Consider the following 25,351-nt stretch of genomic DNA (forward strand, 5'->3'; position numbering starts at 1 on the left):
GTGCCATAATCAAAACCAAAGAGCCAACCAGTAAGTACCATTTTGTATTTCTTGATCAGGAAATACAGTGTTTACATATCAAATTCTGAAGAATACAGTACTCCTTAAATTTTGTGTTTCATTAACATGGACAATCATGTGATCTGAAAGGCGCAGAACTCTTCTTTTGCACCTGGAGACCCCTCTCGTCACTTTCTTAGAGCCACATGTTGTATATTTTACCAGATTTGCAATTGTGAATTCGTTCTTGGCACCTTTGAGAGTTCATTCTTAAACCAACATTTTGCTTATTTTTCCAACACAGAAATGTTTTTCTCAAGAATCTGGCACCTGTGCCTTTGAGAAGTACCTATCAATGAGCTCTGCGTGCTCGTCTTCTGGCCTTTATGCAGAGCCCAGAGCTAACTTAGATGAGTGCCAGTTAGCAAGCACAGATGGCTCGATCACCTTGACCAACCACCTACCTTGTCACCAGAACCTTTGCTTTTTTTTTTTTAATCAATCCCTCTCACTGTTTCAATAGGTTTGAGTAATGACTTCATAGCCATTTTAACAAGTGTCACGAGTTCAATGAGTTTGAAATTTAGTGAAAGACAACTTAGGAATTTCTACGTAGAGGATAAGGAGATTATAGAACACTTGCTGTGAGGACATTGAAAATTACAAGAACATCAGTATTGTCATATTTGTAGAAAACATTGTTTTGGAGCACAGGACAATGTATATACATATAACAATTTGTATGGGTGTTACTATTATGCCAAAAGTTGAATTTGTTCTTCACATAATGATAAAAATTACATTTCATGATAATAATTCTGTGAAATATTCACTTGGCAATAAAGATTGTCAGTTTAGCTCCAGGTTTTTGCTCAGCTTAGTAGGTTATCAGGAGACAGTACACTGGGGTTGAGAAAGGAGATGACGTTCTTATCTTTTATAGGATGCCAGAGGGGGCTCACACAACAATTGCCTTGTGATTTTCAACCCTAGTATACTCAATATCAACATTTATATAAGCATTTGTGTTTTTGTATTTTCTTATTAACTCTGCAGTAACAAGATCATGTGTTTTATGTTATTAATATTTTGGACCTCATTTGGAGAGTTATGCCAGGGTTTAACTGCAACATCAAGCACATGCTACAAAGGTTAGAGTGCGGAATTTAAATACATACTGTATGTGGATGATGAAGAGTGAACATCCTCTGATAACTATAGCAAGCGTTAGTAACCTCCTCCCTGCTCCACCTGCCTCTATGCTTAAGTCTCTCCTCGAAAGCAGAAGCCAGGAAAATCTCATTAAAATACAAATTAGCCCTCCATTTTTCAAAATTGTAGGGGTGTAGCCTTGACAGTCCATAGAGAAAGACAAGGCAACCAGTCCTGAAGAGACCTGATAGGCTAGGGTCACATAGAAGGAGAGGAGGACCTCCCCTATCAGTAGACTAGGGAAGGGGCATAAGGGAGAGAAGAGGGAGGGAGGATGGGATTGGGAGGAGATGAGGGAGGGGGCCACAGTTGGGCTACAAGTTGAATAAATTGTAATAAATGATAATAAAAAGGGGTAAAAGCATGTTTTAAAAATAATGGTTACTTATTTTTAGTTTTTTTGCCTGCATGCTTTTCTTTGGACCATGTACATGCCGTGCCCTCCAAAAACAAAAGGGGGCATTGGATACCATAGAACTGGAATCTGAGGCACTTGCTAGCAGTTGTGTGGGTGCTGAGAACCGAACCTGGATTTTCTGCGAGACTAACAAGCGCTCTTAACTGCTGAACCATCTCTTCAGCCCCAAACTAATATCCTCTCTCTCTTATGTTAAGCTCATGAAAGGTTTACTTTGATCACAACTCATCCCATGTTTAGAAGCTAATTTATTATTCTTTGCTTCACCACTTTAAAAACAGACTATAATTCTCTTAGTATCCATTTCTCTGTCTGGTCTTTGGGTTTAATATATTCTTTTTTTTTTTTTTTTCCTTTTCACCTCCTTAAGTGCTTTTCACCTAGGCATGACATGGATGGGCAAGCCTCTTTTCTAGGTTTACTCAAAAGGATCTCATTGAAGAGAACTCCCTGGAGCCACCACACACTGAAACTTCAACATCTTTATCAATGCAGCATTGGTTTGTTTACCTCCTCAGCATTTATCACCAAAACTTATTGTTTATTTTGTTTATTAATTGTTTTGTCTTTCTCAGTACAAGCTGCTGGAAGGTATAATTTGTCTCTCTTTGGTTCAATACTGTTTTCTGAGGGCCCAGAACAAAAGATATTGCACACCGGATATCAATATATGTTTGACGAGAGAATGAAGAAATGCTCTGATCAGTGGTGCAGCAGCTAATCCTACAACAGCCGCAACACCTAGAAACTTGTTAGACGTGTAAATGGTTAGCTTTCATGTATTCTTACTGACTTAGAAACCATAGGGTGATATCCAGCAATCATCTGTCTTTTTTTTCTCCTTTGTCTTTTTTAAAATATAATTTATTCATTTTATATCCTGATTGTAGACCTCTCCCTCATCTCATCTTGGTCTTACCCTCCCTCCCTCTTCTTTCCCTATCTCCCACTCTTAGTCCACTGAAAGGGAGAGTCCTCCATCCCTATTATCTGACCCTGGCCTATCAAGTCTCATCAAGACTTCCTGGATCTTTTTTTTTTTTTAAAAGAAAAAAAATGAATAAATATTTCTGCTGTTGAAACTGATTATATTTCAGATTTGTCTAAAAATTTTATGACCATTATTGCTGAATTTTTGTTGTACAAGTGTTCATTGCATGCACTTTGAATAAATTTAGATAATTTCTAAAAAAAAAAAAAAAACAAACTTCCTGGATCCTCTTCCTCTGTGGGCTGGAGAGATCATCTCACCAGAGGGAAGTGGTCAAAGTGCAGGCAACTGAGTCCATGTCAGAGACAGCCCCTGCTCCTCTTACTAGGGCACCCATGTGGAGACTGAGCTGTCTATGAGCTACATCTAAGCAGGAGGTCTAGGTCCTCTCCATGCATGGTCCTTGGTTGATGCATCAGTCTCTGCAGGCCCCCCTTGGGCCAGATTATTTTTTTTTGGCTTTGTTGGTCTCCTTGTAGAGCTCTTGTCCTGTCCAGGTCCTTCTATCTACCCCTTCTTCCATAGAAGAGGACTCCCTTCTCTCTGTCCAAAAGCTTCTGTAAAACAAAGAACACTGTCAACAGAGCAAAATAACAGCATACAGACTAGGGAAAGATCTTCACCAACCCTACATCTGACAGAGGGCTAATATCCAGAATAAATAAAGAACTCAAGAAATTAAACACTAACAAAACAAATAATCCAATTTAAAAATGGGGTATAGAGCTAAACAGAGAATTCTCAACAGAAGAATACTGAATAGCAAAGAAACACTTAAAGAAATGCTCAACAATTCTGGTTTTATTGTTATTCCATATAAAGCTGAGCTTTTTTCTTTTAAGATCTGTAAAAAATTGTGTTGGTAACTTGATCGGAATTGCATTGAATCTGTAGATTGCTTTTGGTAAGGTGGCCATTTTTACTATGTTAATCCTGCCAAGCCATGAGCATGGGAGATCTTTCCATCTAGGAGGATGGCCCCTATCTGTGGACTGGAGGAGAGGCAGGGGTGGAGAAGAGGGAGGGAGGACAGGATTGGGAGGGGATAAAGGAGAAGGATACAGCTGGGATACAAAAGGAATAAATTGTAATTAAAAAGATGTACTCGAAAGGTAGTTTTCCTAGTTGTATAACAGGTTCATGTCACATGGTACATGTGATTTGTGTGTTTAAGGCTTTCACTCTGTTCCAAGCAGCTGTTCAACGACACCTTCAGTGTGGTATCTCAAAAGGTTAAGGCGCCTGAGCTCTTTCTCTGGGTGCTTCAGGCTCTGACCCTTGCCACTTTCAAGAAAGACATATTACATAAATTGTATAAGATCCTGTAATGGGCATGGCTAACTTTTCTTGCATCACTGTCACTCCACATTATATTCCTTAGTCATGAGTCTTAAAGTCTATAGGAAGATGTTGTTGTTGTGCCCCAAAACAGAGAACATGGAGATTGCACGTTAGTAGCACTTTACTTGACCATGGATCAACACAGGAATTATTTTCTCCTGTTACCTAGCTCTAATTTGTAAGAATTGATTTTTATGTATTGCCGTTATCAGCTTAGTGATTATCCTTTGTTCACACTTTGAGGAACATCTTTATTGTTTCCTAGGGAGAATGTATGGTTTGTAATGGCAAAGAACACTTGTCTGTCTTGTGTATTGTTATTTTGAGCAGAAAAAGTCAGGCACAGTTTATGACTGGTATATTTTAAATATGTAGCAAATATTTATACATGTTCAAAAAAAAAAAAAAGAAATGCTCAATGTCCCTAGTCATCAGAGAAATGCAAATCAAAATGACTCTGAGATTCCATCTTAAACCCATCAGAATGGCTAAGATCAAAATTCAAGTGACCACACATGCTGGAGAGGATGTGGAGAAAGTGGAACCCTTTTCCATTTCTGGTGGGAGTGCAAACTTGTACAATCAGTTTACAAATCAATCTGGACCATTCTCAGGAAACTGGGAACAGTCTTACCTCAAGACCCAACAATCTCTGTTTCAACAAGTTCTTCTGGGTGACTTGATTATGTAATCAAATGTAAGATCCCACTGTTCTTAACCACTACCTCACTAATATTTCGTTTGGTACTAATAGCACAGTTTCTTTTCTCTATGAACCGAAAGTGACAGGTTTTCTGCACTTAAAAATTGATCTGCCTTTCAAATTTTTTATCTGTATGAGTATATGTGTGCTTCTGTGTCTGTCTATGTGTGTGCATGGAGGCAATAAGAGGTTCTAGGTAGTGTGTTCTATTACTCGGTACTGTATGCCCTTGCTGCAGCGTCTCTCACTGAGTTTTGAAATAGGCTGGCGGCCAATGAGCCTGGGTGATCCTTCTGTCCCTATGTCTTGTCTACCAGTGATGAGGTTACAGGTGCATGTGTGTCCAGTCCTGGCTTGGAGTTTGAACTCAAGTCTTCAAGCTTGGTAACAAGCACCCTTATTTACTAAGCCATCCTCTCAACTATTTTTTAAATTTTGTTGAAGTTGTTTCTTGGATAGTAAATCAGTTATTTTACTTTGATATGTAATTTAGAATCTAACCGTTAATTGCTGTTTGGCCAATTCAATAAATGTATGACATCTAGAAAGGAAACAGAACAAATTAAATAATGGCTAGAGGGAAGATAGCTGCTATTATTAGGAAACTCTCAGTTTGGATAAACACACCCAGAAAAGGCATTTCACAAATTTTTCTCTTCCCAACTAAACAGTTTTAAAAGCAAAGAAATCATTACAGTAAAATGAAAATGAATTTAAAATTTTTGAATGATGTCTTAAACTATGTTATTTTACGAATAGGATACTGTATTATTTTATTTTGATTTAGATCTACCCAGCGGTGGTTTTTTTTTTACTATTTGGTTTTTAGACAGAACATAAATTATTGAACAATAGTTGTCAAAACAAACCCAGATTTAGATAATCAGCGATACTTTTCAAAAGAGATTATTGCAATAGGGAGAATGAGCTTTGCAGCAGGCAGTGGGGCTGGGGGCTCTGACTGTGAGATCTGTGGTAGCCCAAAGTTTAGGTAGAAGGGATTTTCCTTTCTAAGAAGGCTTAAGCAAGGCTATGAAAAAGGAGGTTGTGAGAGTAGGATGTTGCTGATGGGAATCAGCAAATACTTGATGAGACCGGAGGGCAGAGGATGCTCTATAAGGGCACCTTACTCTGAAGGGGTCATACTTCCAGGAACCAGGAAAGTAGAGAAACAAAATTTGGTTATAAAGCAAATCAGTGGGAACCAAATAAGACTAGTGAATCATTTATGAGAAAAAGAATAGAAATCTGGAGGGCCTTTTTGCAATCAAGAAAAAGAAGCATATATAAGCCCTATCTAAATTTTATCTAAAATTCATTGTAATAATCTGTTTTCTGGGACACAAGAGAATCTGGGGATTTTTTAATCATGGCCCTTTCCTAGAAGCCAAAAATTTCTTCAAAATCCAACATTGTTAATTTAACAGTCCTATATGATGGGTTCTGGTATTAGCAATGATCGTGCAACTACGCATTATCAGAAAGGTAATCCTGAAGCATTTTTCCATGTGATACAATCAACTTATTTTAAAACTGTATATCATCACATTATATTATATTATTATATTATAGTTATTTTAAAACTATATATTAAAACACAAGTGACATGACACACACCTTCCATGCTTTGGATAAATTTAATTTAAAACACATTCTGCCAATCCAGAAAGCCTATCCACAAAAGGTGAAGAGAAACAAAAACCATTTTGTTATTGAATAGACATTAGTTAAACTAGAATGTGATGATAAGTCTGACTAAATACTACACTAAGACATAAGACAATGGGAAGAGGGGGGTGGCACTCACTCTTTAATCTCAGCATTCAGGAGACAGAGGCGGGCAGATCTTGGTGATTTCAAGGACATCCTGGTGTACAGAGTGGGTTCCAGGCCAGCTAGCATTACAAAGAGAAACTCTTATTGAAAAAACAAGCAAGCAAGCAAACAAACAAACAAACAAAAAAACCCACAAAAAAACAAAACAGATCAACAGATTACAAAGCAAACTCACCGTTCTATTTAGTCAAAATAAGTAGAACACACTACATAAATGTTCTTTTTTTTTCTAATTTATTCTCTCATATAATACATCCTGCCACAGTTTTCCCTTCCTTCACCTCTCACCTCCTTCCACACCCTCCTCCTCTTCTATTCCTGTTCGTTTCCCTTCAGAAAAAGGCATTTCTTTTAGAGTTATCAGCTAATCATGGTATATCAAGTTGCAATGAGATTAGGCACTTCCCTTCATATCAAGGCTGGAAATGGCAACCCAGTAAGGGGATAAGGGTCCCCAAAATGGGCAAAGCTTCAGAAACAGCTCCCCTCCCTCTGTTAGGGGTCCCACAAAAACACCAAGATACAGAGCTGTAACATATATACAGAGGTCCTGCGTTAGACCCATGTAGATGCCCTGATTGTCCTTTTAGTCTAAGCCCCCATGTGTCCAGGTTTGTTGACTCTGTGGGTTTTCTTGTGGGTATCCTTGACCTCTTAAAATCTTTTCTTCCTCTCTTTGGTGATCAGGTGAGAAGAGGATGGAGGGAGAGAGTACTGGGAGAGACAACTGGAATCAGGAGCAATTTGGGGGCAAAGTACATAAATATTCTTAATAACTAGCCCGCAGGTGAAAAGACTTGACAGCTCTATTGTTCACAGGCAGTCCAATCCATTCTCAATTGGTAGTTAGGGAGGTCTTCTGTGCTTGCCAAAAAGCATAACCAACCAAAAGAGTAGCTTCTCATGTCTTGTAACAGGTAGCAGGTTTGAAAGTTGGAGATGATTACCTTACAGAGCTAAGACCATACTCTCCTGAAGAACCAGGACACAAGAATGTTGTCGTCTTTCATGAATATTATACATAGAAAAAAAATAAAACTACTTTCATTTGCTTTCCCACAATTCCCAGTATTTCACTTCTGAGACTGCATATATGAGATTGCCCACACACCAGGAAATGCTGTCCTGTGCAGACACTAGCCCTAATTAATTCTGATCAGAGTTATACTTGGAATTAGCACAGGACACATAGGTAGGAGCACTATCTGCTTGTCTAATGCATACTCTGTGAGTCTACACTTCTACCGTGGATACATTTGCAAATGAAGAAACATCAGGCTACCTGTAATGATTTTTTCAGACTTGTCTGCCAATAGCAGTTACCATGACCAAGTAGCTGAGGCTTGTACCACCAAGATCGGCTGGGAAACACTTTTAATTTATTTCATGAATAAGCATTCACATTTATTTTGTTATATAATAAAGGACCTGATAAAGAATCCAGGTGAATTTCCTGCAAGGGTATATAGAGAAAGTTCTGGGATGGTCCTAAGTCCAGGAGCACCTGATGCTGTGGAGTTGGAGTGAGCCTCCCCCAAATAGATTGGTGTGTTCACTAATCCAGAAATGTGCTGAACCCCATCAGCTTCCGTTTGGGTGGAAGCTCCCTTACATTGCATGGTTGATCAATTCACTCGTCATTAGTGACCAACCCCGCTGTCACCCCTCTCTCGTTTCTATAGGTCACCAAATGGGACTGAAATCTCGAGCCTCAAATCACCGTGTTGGTTGTCCTGGCAACCAGTCCAAATTCAGAAGCACTCGGGCATCAGACAGCCCATTGATGGGCAGCAAGACTTCATTGTTGAGGTTCCAAGAGTTTTAAGAGCTGTGTGCCAGGAAACATGGATAAAGGCTCAAATATATATTATTTATCATAAATCAATATCACAATTACATTTCAAAGAAGTGGTTCTCAGGTTCCTTTGAGAGAAAGTCATGAGTCCTTGGGATAATACAAAGCTTAATTACCTTTAAAAGATTTACATATTGTTCACATAAAAAGAGAAAAATGTAGTAGTTATCTAAGGTAAATATTGCGGGTGAAGGGGAAAATTCTCTTCCCACATTTTCAACAGAGAGAGTTGAATATCGTATTTTAAGTTTGTATTTGTCCCCACATATGAGATTATCCCTGCAGCCATAGCAACAACCTTATGTTTTGAACAATACCAAATATTCTGCAGTGAATTTTGGCTGTACAAAATAGGCTTACAAACTTATAGTGAGTTCTTAAGAAATACATCTTTAGTAAATTATAATATTGTCAGTAATTAATAATAACAAGTAACAAGTTAATAAAATAATTCTGTCTCTATAATCAATAATGGTGGCGGTGATAATTACCACCATTTTTGCTCACTTTATTTGGTAGTAATAATTGAAAGAGATTCTTTTCATGAATTCTTTGATTAGGCAGGAACTTACTATTAATTTACTCAGGAGATGTACAATAGGAATAAATGAGCAGAAAACAATGATTAAGTGTGGAAGCAAAGCCAGGGCATTCTGAACCTCAGGGTCCATTCTCATAACCATGAATTGTGCTGTTTCTCATAGACAGCATGTGCTTGAAAGGTTAAAGCAACAAGGAAAACCATTGATTACTTTTAATCTAATGTGTATATGTGTAATTTGTGGATAGATTTGTGCGTGCATGCGTGTGTGTGTGTGTGTGTGTGTGTGTGTGTGTGTGTGTGAAAGAGAGAGAGAACACAGATACGGCCACAAAAATAACTCTGGTGTCAGTTCTCACCTTCCACCTTCTTTGAGTCAGGGGATCTTTTGTGCCAGGCTTCTCTGTGAGTTCCAGAGAGTCAAAGTCAGGTCCTCACGTTTGCACAGCAAGTGCTTTATGTGTTGAACCATCTCCTCATTCCTGTTCATAGAGTTTCAAAATAAATCTCATGAGCTTGGGATAGCAAGAAGGATCAGTGGGTGAAAGTACATCAAGCCTAATGACTTGAGTCCAATTACCAGGAGCCATGTGGTGAAAAGAGAAAACTGACTCTCACAAACTGTCTTCTCACCTACACTGATGCCATGCCGCATGTTTGCTGTGCCCTCACGACATGTGCTCTAGACCTCATGTGTATAAACACATGTGCGCACACACACACACACACACACACACACACACACACACACACAGAAACAAAAGTAACAAAAATTTAAATAACTGTAGAGCTCACAGATACATTTTGGCTGCTGTAGTGGTGTAGTGGTTTGAATGAAAACGGCCTCCAAAGGCTCATAGATTTGAATACTTGATCATTAGAGAGTGGTGCTTCTTGATAGGAATTTAGAGGTGTGGCTTGTTGGAGTAGGTGTGGCCTTGTTGGAAGAAGTATATCACTGGGAGTGAGAGAACTCTCAGCTCCTTTTCTAGCACCACGTCTGCCTGTGTGCCACCATGCTTCCCGCCATGACAACAATGGACTAAACCTCTAAACTATAAACCGGCCTCAATTAAATATTTTCTTTTTCTAAGAGTTGCCTTGATCAAGATGTCTCTTCACAGCAATAGAACAATGACTAAGACATCTGCCCATAGATAATAATTTGATGCCTTGGACTAGTCAAGGCCCAAGTCTTAAGATACAGTCAGTGTGGCAACAGTCAGGAATTAAAGAAATCAGACTCTAAAAAGCTCTAGGGACATTTGTTTCCTATAGTTTAAAACTATGAACATTAGTCAAGGTCAAGGTCTATATAGCAAAACTGTCTCAAAAACCAACTAAACAAAGAACAACAAAAGCACATCCAAACATCAACTACAGACAAATGTTTTATGCATCTAAGTAATACAATTTGTGTAATTAAATTTAATGCTCCACAGTTTTATTTTAGAGCTCTAGATTACAAAATGGAGTATGAAGTAGATATTTTGGTATTTACTGATAAGATTGCTGTGTTTGCCTCTAGTTGAAGCTACTAGTTAAATCAAATTGGGAAAGAAACAAAAAGGATAGAAATAAAGTTCCTTATTGCTGGTGACCAAATGCCTCCTGACAGTGACAAACTGCTGATGAGGGTATCTTATGGCTCTTTATTCTGGCAATATGATCCGTTTCTGGGTAAACAGTATTAAAGACATCATTTCTACCCTAGTGTTATCCTGAAACAGAATTTCCGGTTTCTGAATTTCTTTTCTTCTTTAGCAGCAATAAGATGATGGGGCCAGAGACTAAAGAGATTTTAGCATTTCCCACCTCAATGCTGACAAAGGATGCCATATTTAGGAAATTCACATTCCTAAATGTCTACTGTGGAGAAATGAGTGTGTACAAGTTTTGGGGAAATAGGAAAGGTCTCTGCTCTTTTGAGAAATCATCTGTTTATTGTTTAAAAATTTAAACATTTTCAAGCATTTAGGAAGCAGTTCCCTAGGGTTTCAGCTGAATTCTTACACTCATCTCAAATATACTTTACCTGCATCAATACCAATAATTTCCAAGATGCCCACTCTTCCATTAGAAATTCACATTTCTTTCAAATGTGAATGGGCCTAAAGAAATACCTATACATTTGTTCCTACCTTGAACATCCCCCCACGGAGGGATGAAAAATGACTGACTACATTTCTGAGCTTCGGGGCACTATTCTATCCTACTAGTATAGCTTGAAGTTGACTAGCAGGACTCCAAGCCAAGTCAGCAGTAAAACAGCACATATGTGTGCAGATGGATGCATGTGTACTCATCTTTTAATCTCATATTCATTGCTTTATGGGAGTTCAATGGGAACTAGGGTTCAGCAGGATCACCATTATCTCTGTTTGCTTCTTAGAAGTTGAGGTTTATAGGATAAGATTTATAAGTGACTTGGATACTTAGTACTTGTGTCAATAAATGACTGAGTCCACAGATTCTTCTGGACCCTTTCTGCTATCCCTTCTGTTCCTCAGAGTCCCTTAGGACAATGGAGCTTTTCATTGTTCTTTTACCTATGACTATAAACTTCTTCTAGGACTGAGGATATATAATGCCCTTAAACCCCACTCATCCATAGCAATGAACAGACCTAGATTGGATGCCAAAAGAACAAAACTGGAGGAAGTGTGTCAGCCATACACAGTACAGTTTTAGCCTCTTCTTGCTGTACCGTTGCTATCCCATTAAGGGATTTTCAGGTCTGGCTTAAAGTTGTGTCCTTCACTGGTTGAGTTGCCCAATTTGTCTGAAGTGAAGTGTTTTGATTTCTTTCTGGTATTATGGTGGGTACATGGTTCACTGTTATGTATTCTCCGGCTCTTTCTGCTCTGCCCTTCACACATGTCTCTTGAAGAGTCCTCTCATCTCTGCTGAGTCACTTGAGCAATGGTGATGGCTGTGTGGTCTGATTGCCACCTCCCAGTAGAGGGTACTCGCATCATGACCAAGGGCAAGCTCTTCTACACAGCTAAAGCCATTGATTCTGATTCAACTTGTTGTAAAACCTGCTGTATAATCAAGCCCAATCTTTAAATCCAAATACCTGGAGAATGAAAGATTCTAGAAATGTCAAATATAGTTTTCTTCTTGTTCTTTACTTCTTGTTGTCCTTCTTTTTCTTCTTCTTGTTCTTCTTTTGTTGTTGTTGTTGTTCTTCTAGTAGTTCTTATTCTTCTTTTTCTTCTTGTTGTTCTTCCTTTTCCTCCTCCTCCTCTTCTTCTTCCTCTTATTCTTTGTGGTTTTCCAAGACAGGTTTTCTCTGTCCTGGACTCACTTTGCAGACCGGGCTGGCCTTGAACTCACAGGGATCTGAGTGCCTCTGTCTCCTTGAGTGCTGGGATTAAAGACATGGGCCACCACACCCGGCTCATGGTTAGCTCTTATGCCTAGGCACATACTCACTGCAGAATTAAACAGTTTATTAATGTCTTTAGAGATTTATAATTATCAAATTCCTAATTCTGAGCAGAGGATTGGTGATCTTTTTGTTGTGATTCTGATATAATATTAGCACGTGATACTATAGCTGAAGAGCAGAACTTAAATATGGTCACTACAAAAATGATAAATGTTTGAGTTGAAAGATATGCAAACATGTATGCTGGTATCCTATAGTACCCCATACATTTATAAATTACTTTTTAATAATAACAAAATTTAGAAATTTTCTAGTAATAGAAAATGTTTCAAAAACCTTGCTTAATTTATTACCACAAATACTTTCTTACCACAAAGAAAACCTATTTTGTTTTATAATTATAATAATATATATGATAATTTTTTTCAGTAATTGGGATTAAATCCAGAGCTTACACATCCTGGGAAAATTCGCTGCTGTGCTACACTACTGACTATTTCATCGTCACTAAAGTATCATTTTTTTATGCAATGGTATGAGTAATCTCACAAGCTTTGGTATATGATAATTCACAATTTTTCTTTATTTAGAATTTATTGAAACTTTGAAATATAACCTTGACAAGCTAGTTGGGCAATTTAACCTTAACATTTTAGGGGAATTCTGCGGATTGCACCTTCCCAGCAGTTTATGTGGCAATGAGAACAAATGTCTTCAGTCTCTGGTCCTCTAAAGTTACTGGTGCTGTTATTTTACAAAGCCATCTAATGGCTGACAAGAAAATGAGTCCGGTGTTTTGATCAAAATAGGAATATTAAGCCTACCCAAATGAGACTGAAAGCTCTGGTGCCTTGAGGCTCATCACTGTAGATGCCTCTACAACCTACCTAAAGGGCTAAATGTTCACACTGCAATAGGACACAGGTTTCCTCTGCTCTTAGGACCCAAAGACATCTATATACTTTCAAATCTGACACAAAACCCTCTGTAGTACTTCTATTTCCATGGCCTTGCTCCATCCAAGCTAAATTTCCTCTGTTCACTTTCTGAATTCCATCATTGTGACGCAAGATGAAGTGGAAGGTAGATTTTTATAGCACCGAAATAAAGGTAGGACTTGAACAGAACACAGCTGAGGCTGGCTGGGTGGCTCAATAGTAAAGAACCTGCCTCCTTCAGAATTATGAGGCTGAGTTTGGATTTTTAACCCTAAGGAGTCAAGCATGATAGTGCTTGCCCTTGGGGAAAGTAGAGACAGAGAATCCCTGGAGCTCACTGGCCAGTTAGTATTGCTGAATTGATGAGTTTCAGGTTCAAAGAGAGAGTGATCCTGTCTGAAACAAAACAAAACAAAACAAAACAAAACAGTCAGGTGGGGTGTAAATGAGAAAAATACTCAGTGTTGACCCTGGCCTCCACATGTGAGAATGCACATATGTGAATGATGACACACATGCACACACCTATCTTTCTCTCTCATATACCCACGCTCACAGGCAAACTTTTCTTTATGATCTTTCTTCATTAACACAGGAAAAAAATGCCCACAAACAAAACATAAATTCTTTCAGCAGACAAAGCATGGTTGTGTAACTGAACCAGCGCGTGGATGATAAACATTCTCCTAACAGCCAGTGAAACACCTGAAGTGTTTAAAGGCAGGTTTATTGGGATCAGCTCTTGGCAGGGATCCAAAGCATCTAGGTTACATACTGAAGCCCAGCCCCTGGGATGAAGGTTCAGGTTAGAGGGCAAGTTATCCCAGCCATACCTTGTATAGGTAGGGACTGAGGGATGCTGGGAGAACCTGGAAGCCAGGTCTGCTTTGGTTACAAAAGGAACCTCAGTTGCTTGTTCTGTGTCTGAAGCACAACAGTGATGCTTCTCTGTTGATCCTGATTTCTCACTGATGCTCTAACTGAGGAAGAAGTTAGATGTATCTGTGTGTGCTTTGCTGATGCACCAAATTGTTCTTTGTTGGCATGCCATTTCTTGAATCCTGGTTTACTAAAGGATCTGTGGTCCATTCTCTTAGAAGACTCGGTAACAGTAGAAAGCACGGTAGCACTAATCCATTCAGCCTATCCCCCAGCTTTTCCCTGGTTCCTGCCAATTAATTTGGTCCTGTTCCAGAAAATATTTGCAAGAAAAGAAAACTAGAGTCAGAGTCCCCTGTGACTGTTTCGTGTACTGCAGAAAATTCTGGATCTTACTAGGTCACCAGCAAAGTAAGTACTTGAAATGGTCTAGCACATGGCCTCTGAATATTGGGGCAGGGATAAGAACAATTAGTTGTCTTTAACTGACTTAGTCAAAAAGAAAATAAACTCTTGTTAACAAAGAGGGGTAAGGACACCTGTGGGGGCAGCTTTGTCATTTTGGGACAAGAAGGAACTGAAAACATCCAGGTATTGGCAGAATAATCACAAATCAAGTTGTGAAGCCTTTTATTTGAAAATTACTTAAAAATTGCAAAAAGGCAATCTAGCATACAGAACTATGGGAGTTTTTGCTGCAGTTAACACGTTGCCAACATTTTGGTGCATCTGTTGTGTCTTCTTGCTGACTGATTTTGCTTCAGCATGATCCTGTTTTCCTTTTCTCTATATATAACTTTTCTCAAACATTAGACTTGAGTTGCTGTCATTATAGCCTTTATTCTTACTGTTTCAGTATTCATTTCAATGAACAAGCACACTAGCCTACATAATTACAACAGAAATGTCAGCAGCAAGACATTTACTGCTCATAGATGGTTAATATTGACAGCCTTTATTTAGTTGTTGATCATTTTGATATGTTACTGAAATCAGGACAAGTTTTAAAGTGAACGAATTGCTATTCATACTTATACAAGAACAACAGGTAGGAGCTGAGTGGGTGGCAAAAAGGAAAAGGCTGATGGTCACTTGGATTTGAATAAACTATAAAAGAACTCAGAGTTGCCCCCTACGAGAGAGAAGTTGACAGAAGGGGTGCCCTGTGGTGAAAAACTGAGGCTGGCATAGCTCAGAAGGATCAGACAGAGAGTTCAGTGTCAGGTCTGGCTTGTGAGGGGTTCTTTCCTAGAGTGCAATAAGTATTTAGAGTGATAAAGCAACATTCAGAAGCCTGCCCTGGCAGAATGAATGACACACACAGAGAGAAGAGAGTGAGTTCAGGCTAAGCAAACAGCTTCAAGCAGTTTTGCATTATCTCAGCTCTCTTTGCCCCTGGACAAGAGAAGGTTTCTTAGGGAATGGAGGGAAGATGGTGGGAGAAAAGGATTAAGTGAAAGCTTGGGATACTTCCTTCTGTTTCTGTTCTTGAGTAAGAATGTGAAACTGCTAAGAAAGGGAAATGCTTTATTAAAAATATTCAAGTTTGGAATTATATTGGAGAAAACTTCTAGAAAATTGAAAATAAAATCATTCAAATACTGTACGGTAGTGAGAAAAATGCTAAGATATGCCCTAAATGTTACTAAGGGCCAGAAAAGATCGCACATGCCATATCTAAAGGTATTGATGGGAAGGAAAACATAGTTTTCTCTTATTAAATATTAAACCCAGAATGTTCAGTAAGCTGGCTACACATGTTTAAAAAAACAAACAAACAAACAAAAACCCAAACAAACAAAACTAAACTGTAACATAGCCCAAGTTCTGCTTTCATTCCTCAGTCCTCTAGAAAGATGTGGGTTACCATGTAAGAATATTCACTGCACAGGCACAAGACCCTTGGAAAAAGCCAGATGTAATCATGAACACAGCTATAACTCCAGCACTTTGGGAAGCAGAAACAGAAAGACAGTTCTGGCTTTATAGACCACCTACTTTGCTCTAGGCTCAGTAGGAACCACTGAAAGGACTAAGCCAGAGATAGGTAAAGCATGAGCTCTCATGGCTTTCTCTGGCTTCTGCATATCCCTCCACACACATGAGTATTCATCACACACCTACACCATATGACAAAAACCAAAAACATATTTTATTATTGTTATAGCTTTATTTTTGATGTCTTTAGAAAAAAAAAAACAATTTATTAAATACAAAGCAAGAAGGCAGGAACCCCCTAAGCCTACAGCTTTTACCTTAAAGAATATACATTTTTGAATACATGCATATGTATATTAAGGTACATACTTGTCCATAGTGATCCTTTTTGCCCATAAAGGTTTTCATCTGTGGACCCAATCAACCATGGATAGACAATATTTGGGGACAAAAAAGAAAGAAAACTTTAATCTATATTAAATATGTAATTTTTTCTTACTATTACTTTCAGAATAATACATACTATAAATAATTCACCCATAATTTATATTGTATTGGATATTTTAAGTTATTTTGAGCCCATCCAACTCATGAGCTTAAATGCAACTCATCTGTCATTTCATGTAAGGGCACTGAGATTTGTTCCTTTCAGAATTTACAATAGGCTTAGAACCCATTTCCCACGAAAAGTATTAATGGTATATATGATGTGTATATAACTATACTTATCCTCTTATAAGTGATGATCCGCTTACAACTTTAAAATACATAGCAGACACTTTATATTCTATCATACAGTGTATCTCATGGTAACAACATACCATCACACTTACGGATCATGGTTTACTTAACTAGTGTGCAACCGATGACGTTTCCAACTGTTAGAAATAATTAATGAGGTGGCAAGCAATGACTTCAAGGCAAATTCTTAGAAAGAGACTCATGTTGAGAGCACAAAGATACATATGACTGTGGGGCTAGGGAGCCATGGGATTCCGGGAAGCTGGCCTGGAGCAAGAATCGGGTGAAGGCATGCCCAAACCCAGGAAATCTCGTCCTGAGATCAGCAAGAGTAAGATCTCTCCCCACGGTCCTGGGTCTGCATGTCCCAGTGCACGTAGCCCTGTGTCCCCACTTTTGCCCCTCCCTCCAGAACGTCGTGTAGCCAGCCAGGTTACAGGTTAAACTTCCTCACCCCTTGTAAGGTCATTTTCCTAGAATTCCATTTTACACAAATGAGGCATCCCTAGTGCCCTGGCCCTGGCCAGTGATGTACGCTCACCTCAAAAGCCACCCCCAAAGGTTTAAGTAGCCTTTGTTACCTCCATTAAATGAGCTAGCTCACTGAAACTATCTTCCAAGAGTCTGTCTGTTCCTGTGCTCACAGCCACCTGGAATCTCTTCTGCTCGCGGCTGTTCCTGCCTCGGGTCTGCTCTCGGGACCTGCTGCTTCTCTTATTTTCCATCTCTCTTTTCTTTTCAAATTTAACAGTTGGGAATGAATGAAATTAGCGAATAAAATAATTTGAAAGAACTACCAGTATTGAATATTCGTGAAGCTTTCCAAAATTTAATAGCTGGATCAGAAATTGTTTTGTTCATGAACACAGTTTCATTTCTGACTGATCGTATGGATCCCTGCAGAACCCACCTTCCCTGTTGACTGGTTATTTTCAGAGACATCTGTGTGAGGAGGAGGTGGGTAGGCGCACAGCAGTCAGTACAGTTATGCTCAGTAGGGTTTTTATAGTTATGCTTCATTTGACACTATCCCAGTTCTCCCGTGTTCTGCATGGTCTCTCTGAAGACAAAATATTAACAATAACAGCTGGGTTAGAACAACAAAGGAATGGTCTTTCATGTGGTTAAGCCTTTCATGGTATCTGAGCTTTCCACTTTGCTTATATGTGAAAATCACCTTTGCTCATTAGGCTTTGTAGTCAATAAACAGCGTTTTTATTATTTACTTCTGAGAAACAATTGTGTATAAGCTCTCAAGAAGTGTGTTTTGGTTTGCAAAGGAACAGGTGGCTGTGTGGGACAATGACTGGCCTTCTGCCTCCATGAATGGCCTCAGTGAATCTTATCTAGAGCCTCTCCCCCCCAAAAGCCAAATGCTGGGCCTTTGAGTTACTTTAACTCTCTGTGCTTATTACAGTCCATTTAGCTCATCAAAGAAAATACTTTCATTATATAAAATAGTACTTTATTACAGAGTTTAATTTTTGGTAGAGAGTAATAATTCTTTTTCCTCAGGCCATGCATTTCCCAAGGCTGCATTTATGGGTCATCTTGACAATCTCTAGGGAGTCTGAGCAAATTTGGAGGGACTGAATCTTATATTAAGTCTTTTATGACAGAAGCAGTAAGGTAATGCAACACAGGAACTCGCACCTCTTGATAATCTTAGGTACGCTTAGTCCGAAGACAATGTTACAGGTTGTAACTAGCAGCCTGCAGGCACATGTGCCCATGTGCTGTTTCACTTGCCCACCACAGGGAGTCATCAGCTAAATGTGTGTGCCTCCCCCCAGTTCTCTTTCCCGGTTTAGCTGCTGAAATTCTAAGCTTTCAATGTTATAGTAAAAGACTTACTTTGTGAAGTAATTTAGGTCAAGAATGTGGGGTTTGGGGGAAAATGATCTCCAGAAGCTCATCCGCTTTCTTTTTAACTCAATAGGAATTCAGCCACCTACAGTCTAGACAATCCTCATGAGAACCTGCCCATTCATCTGACAAGCAGCTTCCAGGACAGGAAAAATACATTTCTATTAATGGTAGAACCATCAGACATGGCCAGTTGTTACAGTACCCTGGAAGAAAGAAGACATACGGATTTTGATATTGATAGTTGGTGTTTTACCATCTGGATTTAAAGTTTAGTTAAAAAAAAAAACCTAGGATAGCATGTGCTGCTGATGTGGAATTTCTACACAGTGATAGCTCACAGATCAGAGGGTTATGTCCCCTCTGGACAGAGCATGACCCCACTCAATTATTCCATTATTTTACCTCCTGTACACCCTTGGATCTTGTATATTCTGCGAAAGGCAGAATTTCTTTTAAAACATACAGAAAACATAGTTTCTATAACTCAAACCATTGCCTTTTGTTTGAAAGTGTACATTCCCATCGAGTAAATATTTATACATTCCAGCAACACTGCACACTCCTTAATGACGTCACTTTTTTTGCAAGTTAGTTTTTTTCCCCACAATCTGCTTGGTCGTATAGATGTTTTGGGGCAAAAATTCCCTCTGAAAGTCATTGTGCCTTCACTGCATGTTGGTCTTTGGAGAACTGTTTTATGAATGAATGAATCCCTTGAATGGATATATGACAGATAGTCCACTGGACTGTTCAGGAGGACACAAGTTTCTTAGCTAAGAGGGATAGAGGTGACATGGATGGACTTTTTCCTCAACATTGGGGGACAGTTTGCATCATATGAATTGTAGGACGATCTGCCTTAAGCCTGCTCTATATATTAGAACAATAACGGAGTAGCCTTATTTTTCTCTGAAAACCGAAAATAAAAATTCTTATTTGATCATCCTATTAAAATTACCACAAAGCTTAACAAAAGCTCATTGTTCTCTTCAGGTTTTTAATCATTACCTGACAGAAGAAGAAGCTAAACTCATCCAAAAATATAATTTCTTTCTTCCTTTGAAGAAATAACATGCTTAGTTTTTCTATCATAATTTTAGTTCTTTTTTTTTAGTTAGCTCTTTACAAAAGGATAGTAAAATCCTCCCAATCTCACCTTTGTTGAGAATGGAGTTCAAAATGTTTAATGTTTTGGAATAGTTCCGATCTGTTTTTCCTTTAAATTGGGATTATAAAAGCTGGAAGATGCCATAGCCATTTAATCATGGGGTAAATATTTTAGTGACTGTGATGAAAGGGAAGTTGTTGAACAAATGGTACCCAAGAATGGTTATTCTAATTGGAATTGTTGGATAAGAAAAGCAAAACAATTTCCTCCATGGGAAAGGCAAAGCTGATTTAATTCAGTCTTATTACAGGCAAATCTATTATGAATGAGCTTTTAATCTTATGTCACAAACCAGAAGTTACTTTTAGATTTGTTCTCTCACAGAAACTGTAAGATTGCAATCACTCTTATCACATGTAGTTATCAGTTTCTTTGCACTGATATATTTTAGAAGATGTAAATTTAAATTACAGAATGACATACACTAAACTTATTTTTGTATGTGCTTACAATTAAACAATAGGAATCAGATTGATTTCTATTTGAAAGAAAAAATCATTGCCAAGACAATTAAACCATCATTTTGTTTGTTTATTTGTTTTCAAACAGGAAGCAGATGATAATAAAAAAAAAATCTGTGATTTAATCTGAGTATTACCTACTATACACGTATCAATGTTTTAACCAAACAAGACTGTTCCTGGAGGGACAGCAATGCCCGGCTGTAATTTATTTTTAATTACATATAAAATATACTAACACCATATTTTATGCAGTACACTGAATAATAAAAAGGTTGCCCATTTACTATTTAATTATATTTACAAAGCCATTTCAATTCAATATTATTAAACTAAGTGTATTTAAAGACAGAACTTATTTAGTGTTTTATGATCATGAAAAGCTACATTTTTCCTACAGATGTAATCCCCGATAAGGATTTGTCTCCTTTTCAGATGTTTGAAATTTCTTCTCCCTTTCAGAATAAGAGCATATCCACGTATTATCCACAATGTTGTGTTCTTGTTCTGCATTTGGTAACTCAGTGAGGGAGTCCATAGAAAATTCACCCCACTCACTGCTCAGGATGAACTCCTATTGTCTCGACGGCAGGTTCCTGTGGTAGTAAAGTATTGGAAATGCATAGCAACAACTGAACCCACCGAGTAGCAATTTTTCTCCACACAAGCATAATTTTATATTTCTTTTAAAAAGATTTCGATAATACAGAACAAAGAAAAAGGTAATCTTCTTAGGCAAATTTTTGTTTGACGTACAACAATAGATAAGATAATGTGCTCCATAACCCCTCTAGGGTACTCTGCCGAGGATTGGACTTCTCCTCAAAGAACCTCTGTCAAACTCTAGTTATTCTACTCCAAGATTACCATAAAATTACCTCCTGGCTCCTACATACCCTTGACTGCGAGAGAGAAGGTGTAGTGGTCCAGCTATAGGTTGGGGCTATGACTTCTGGCCCATGACTATGAGAGGTAGATTAAACAAAACAAATCGAAACAAAACAACACTGTAGGGTTTTAGTACTGTGCTCTATAGTTGGGTGTATTCTATCTCCATCTCATTCTGTCAAATCTTTCATTGATTTCATCACTTTGTTTCCCCCTCAATTAGACATTTTTGTTTGGGATTAAAGGTGTGTCTGAGGGAGTGTCTGCATTCCAGCCAGAAAGATTAAAGGTGTGTGATGTGTCTACATTACAGTCAGATCACATAGACCTAGAAGGTCTTTGGATGTGATCCCTTGCCAGAGCAGCCATGTTGCTGAACTAAAATTGCTCTGCAATAACTCATTTATATTTATTCTGAATATTTGATTAAATGTGTCTCCTTCACAATACTCTGTGTTTTACTAGAGCAGGGACTATATTTGCTTATTTTTTTTACAATCTTTTTCACTTATATCTAGAATAAATATTTGTTCAAAAATAGGTATATTCAATATATATTTTTAAAATGAATTTATAATGAAGGATCAAAATAATAAACTTTGAAATTTATCCAAAGTTTATTATTTCTCCTATAATCCTCATTACATACAATGTTTTATTCATGTTGTTCTTCTCCATAATATTGAACTTTTCTTTTCTCAAGAGAAAACACTAAAAAGCTGGAGTTTCTTGTGTTTTACCATCTTTACCTTTTTTTTAGAAGTAACAAGTTTTTTATTTGCTTATTTTCCCTACAGGTTTCATGTTAGCAAATATTCATATGACAGGACTTTCCTATTTTCATTCCCCGAAATTTTGCAAGCAATGAAAACAGGAGCACTGTCAAACAAATAGCTGGGAGTGGGAGGGGAAGGTTGCCAAAAGACAGAGGAAGGTATCTGTGGGTATTCGAGCTATTCTGCCACAGTAGCTTAATGAAGAATGATGCTTCAAATGAATTCTGCTTGCTGGCTGGCTTGTTTTAACCAACATTAATACTGAGTCTCTATAATCTTAAATCTTATTTTAGAACCTAAATTATCCTCAGGGTCCTTTCCCATAATGTTTCTCAGTGGGACATCTCTGCTCTGGATCCTCCTCCCATGCTGACTTCCTTCCGACACATACCCTTCAGATCAAGATTAAAATAGCGCTTGCCTAGGACTGCTTTCTCTTACAGCCTTACATTCCTCCTTATGAACCAGATTCCTGTTCACTATGCATAAATAAATTTTCTTTACATCTGCCAGCTGTCTGATGGTGGAACATGTTTGATTTTTCTTTCTGTTGCACTGCCAAGTATGATGTCCAGGACCTAAAGTCTTGCATATTGGTGTCAATTGAACAAATGCCCTTTGCCATCTGAGTACAAATTTTTCCCTACACTGATTCTGACTCCAAGTTTACGCTCTGTTTCTGTGATATTACCTTTGTGTAAAATAGCAATGTGTGTGCATTTTTAAAGATTTGTTATACATTTCCAGCTTTCATCATGGCCCATCCAAAACAAATGCCATATGCTTCCTGTGCTTTGAGTTTCCCTAACCCATTCTGACCCTTCTTTGCTCTCGAAAAAGTTTGCCAAAATTCTTATGGCACTGACTGCTTGTGTTACAGGAATTTATGAAAGGGGCATACATGCCCAATTTGACTTTTAAACACTTTAAGATCCCAGCCGATTGTATACCCTTCTATTCTATAATTTCTATCGTAGTATTTTTCGTGTAATAATCATTCAAATAATATTTGATCATTATTCTTAAAATAACTGAATAATTGCCATATTATTTAACAAGTGGGTTTTTTTTGTAATATCACTTTCTTTGGGTGTGAGTCTATATATTTAGGTGTTTTTACTTTAAAGGATTATTTTATTTTGGAGTTTTAATAATAATATTTACTTTTATACATTTTTGTCATCTGATTTTTAGGACTGTCTTAAATTTAGAGTATTAAAAATTTCTAAGTAAACAAAAACAGCTCGAAACTTAGTCACAAATCTTTCAAATCATAGACTAATAATAAAGTTGCTTTTCCTTTACAAAAGAGTACTGAATCAAAACACTGATCCTAAGTCAACATGATTATTCAAGAATTATTAGAATTTAGCTGGGCATGGACAGTAAGCAAATTGAAAGTCAACATGGTCTTAAGTGTTTTCAATTCCAATTTGCATAGAGCAAGACATATTTGAAGATGAACAATGTGAATTGGAAAAGAGGCTGAGAAACAAAGCTATCAAAATATCCTTGAAGAAATATTTAGGCTAAAACCTGAAGGAATCCTGAAGAAATATTAAATAATAGTGCAGAGATAAATTTCTGAGCTCTATTCTCCTCTCTTTCCTGCTCCCCTCCATTTCCTCTTCTCTTTTCTTTCTTCCTTTCTTCTTTCTAGGAAAGCACTCAGAGTTCAAGAGATCTAAGAAAAGTTTCATAATGTCCACAAACTCAAACTTAAGGGTTGTTCCAATTTACTTCTTCTCTTATAATTAAGTAGCATGGTCTGGTAATTTGTATAGAACAGAAACTTATTTTCACAGATCCCAAGACTGGCAAGTTGCAAATCAAGGCTCCAGCATCTGGCAGGGTTGTATGTTGCTGCATCTTCACGTGACCTTAGGCAGAGAGGTGAACCCCCCCGCAAGAGCCCTTTACATGATGGTGTTAATGAATTCATGAAGGCAGAGCCCTTCCATGAGAAAGACTTTTTGTACAGTATCACCTTCCAACACAAATTTAGTTTGCAACATACTGAGTTTTAGAGAACACATTCAGATAATGAAAACAGTTATGACTGGAAGGTACAAAGGGTCAGATCTGCTGGTGTGAGCCAAGCTTGTCTGAAAATGCCTCTCACCAGTCCTTATTATTTTGTATAGTCTTGGGGAGAGAGTGAGCTAGTGCATTTGCTCCAGTTCAGGAACTTCCAGAAACTTCAGAGTTGTTGACTCCTAAGTTTAGTGAGCCTTTTTGTATAACAATCCAAGTATTGTTGTGCTTCCCTTTAGGATCATAAACTACAGCTCTTCCATCTTCTCAACTTACTGGTTGCTTCTCAGTTCTCAACTCTATAGCAAACTCTCTTTTCCCAACATATGTCACAAATTTAAAAAAAATCTTACTTCATAAACTCCAGTAATGAAGGAAGTAGAAGGATTTCTGTAATTACTTGAGATACTTTATTAACATAGAAAGAAACTTTAAGTTTGAAAGAAATACTGAATGTTGGTACATACTCCAGGAGTTCTGAGACTGAACATAATTTATGCCATCCAAGGTTTTAAAGGTCTTTATAGATATATTAGCATGGTAAAAAAAAATTCTAAGGATAAATTTTTTTTCCTTAGTTTTATATTCAACAAAAGCTTACATACTGAGGAACAAAAATTGGATTGGAACCTGTAAGTCTAGTACATAGAGCCACTATTCAGTTAAGGAAGATATTAACAATGCAATAAAAGTTTGTGTCAAGTGCATTATCATTAAGACCTCAGAGTGAGTGTAGAAACCTATGTGTACATTCAACAGTTTATCCCCTTTCCCTAGAGTGCCAACCTCTGTGGTGATTTGCTATGCATCAAAAGCAAAGAGCTTAGACAATACATAGATCTATTTTTATCTACTTTAAAGCATTACTTTCCTCATTGGTGGTTTCTACTTCATAAGATTTGTAGGAGGATTATGCAGCAAATTCAATATATATTACTAGTTTAAAGTACTCCTTTCAAGGCAACTCATGCACTACTAGTAGGGATATAACATAGAACAGCCATTATAGTAAACACTGCGATAATTCCTCAAACCAAATAAACAAACAAAACAAAAAAAACTAAAACTAGGAGTATGTCATGATCTATCACTTCCGGTATGAGGTATATATCTAATGAAATTCAAATTCTTATACTCAAAAGATACATGTACTGCCATGCACTTAAATATTTTCACAATGGTTAAGTGATCAAATCTGTGTAGGTGCCCATCAGTACTAGACTGGGTAGAAAGCTGTCATGTACATTCACAGTAGAACACTACTGGGCCACAAGACCAGAAATCTTAAGCAACATGGCTTTCACTCAGATGAAACATCACAAGTTCTTGCTCCTTTGTATAAACTAATAGACCAATGTTGGTAGAAAA

This window comes from Psammomys obesus, unplaced genomic scaffold (genome assembly GCF_907164565.1).
Source record: "Psammomys obesus unplaced genomic scaffold, mPsaObe1.curated_primary_1811, whole genome shotgun sequence".
NCBI lineage: Eukaryota > Metazoa > Chordata > Mammalia > Rodentia > Muridae > Psammomys > Psammomys obesus.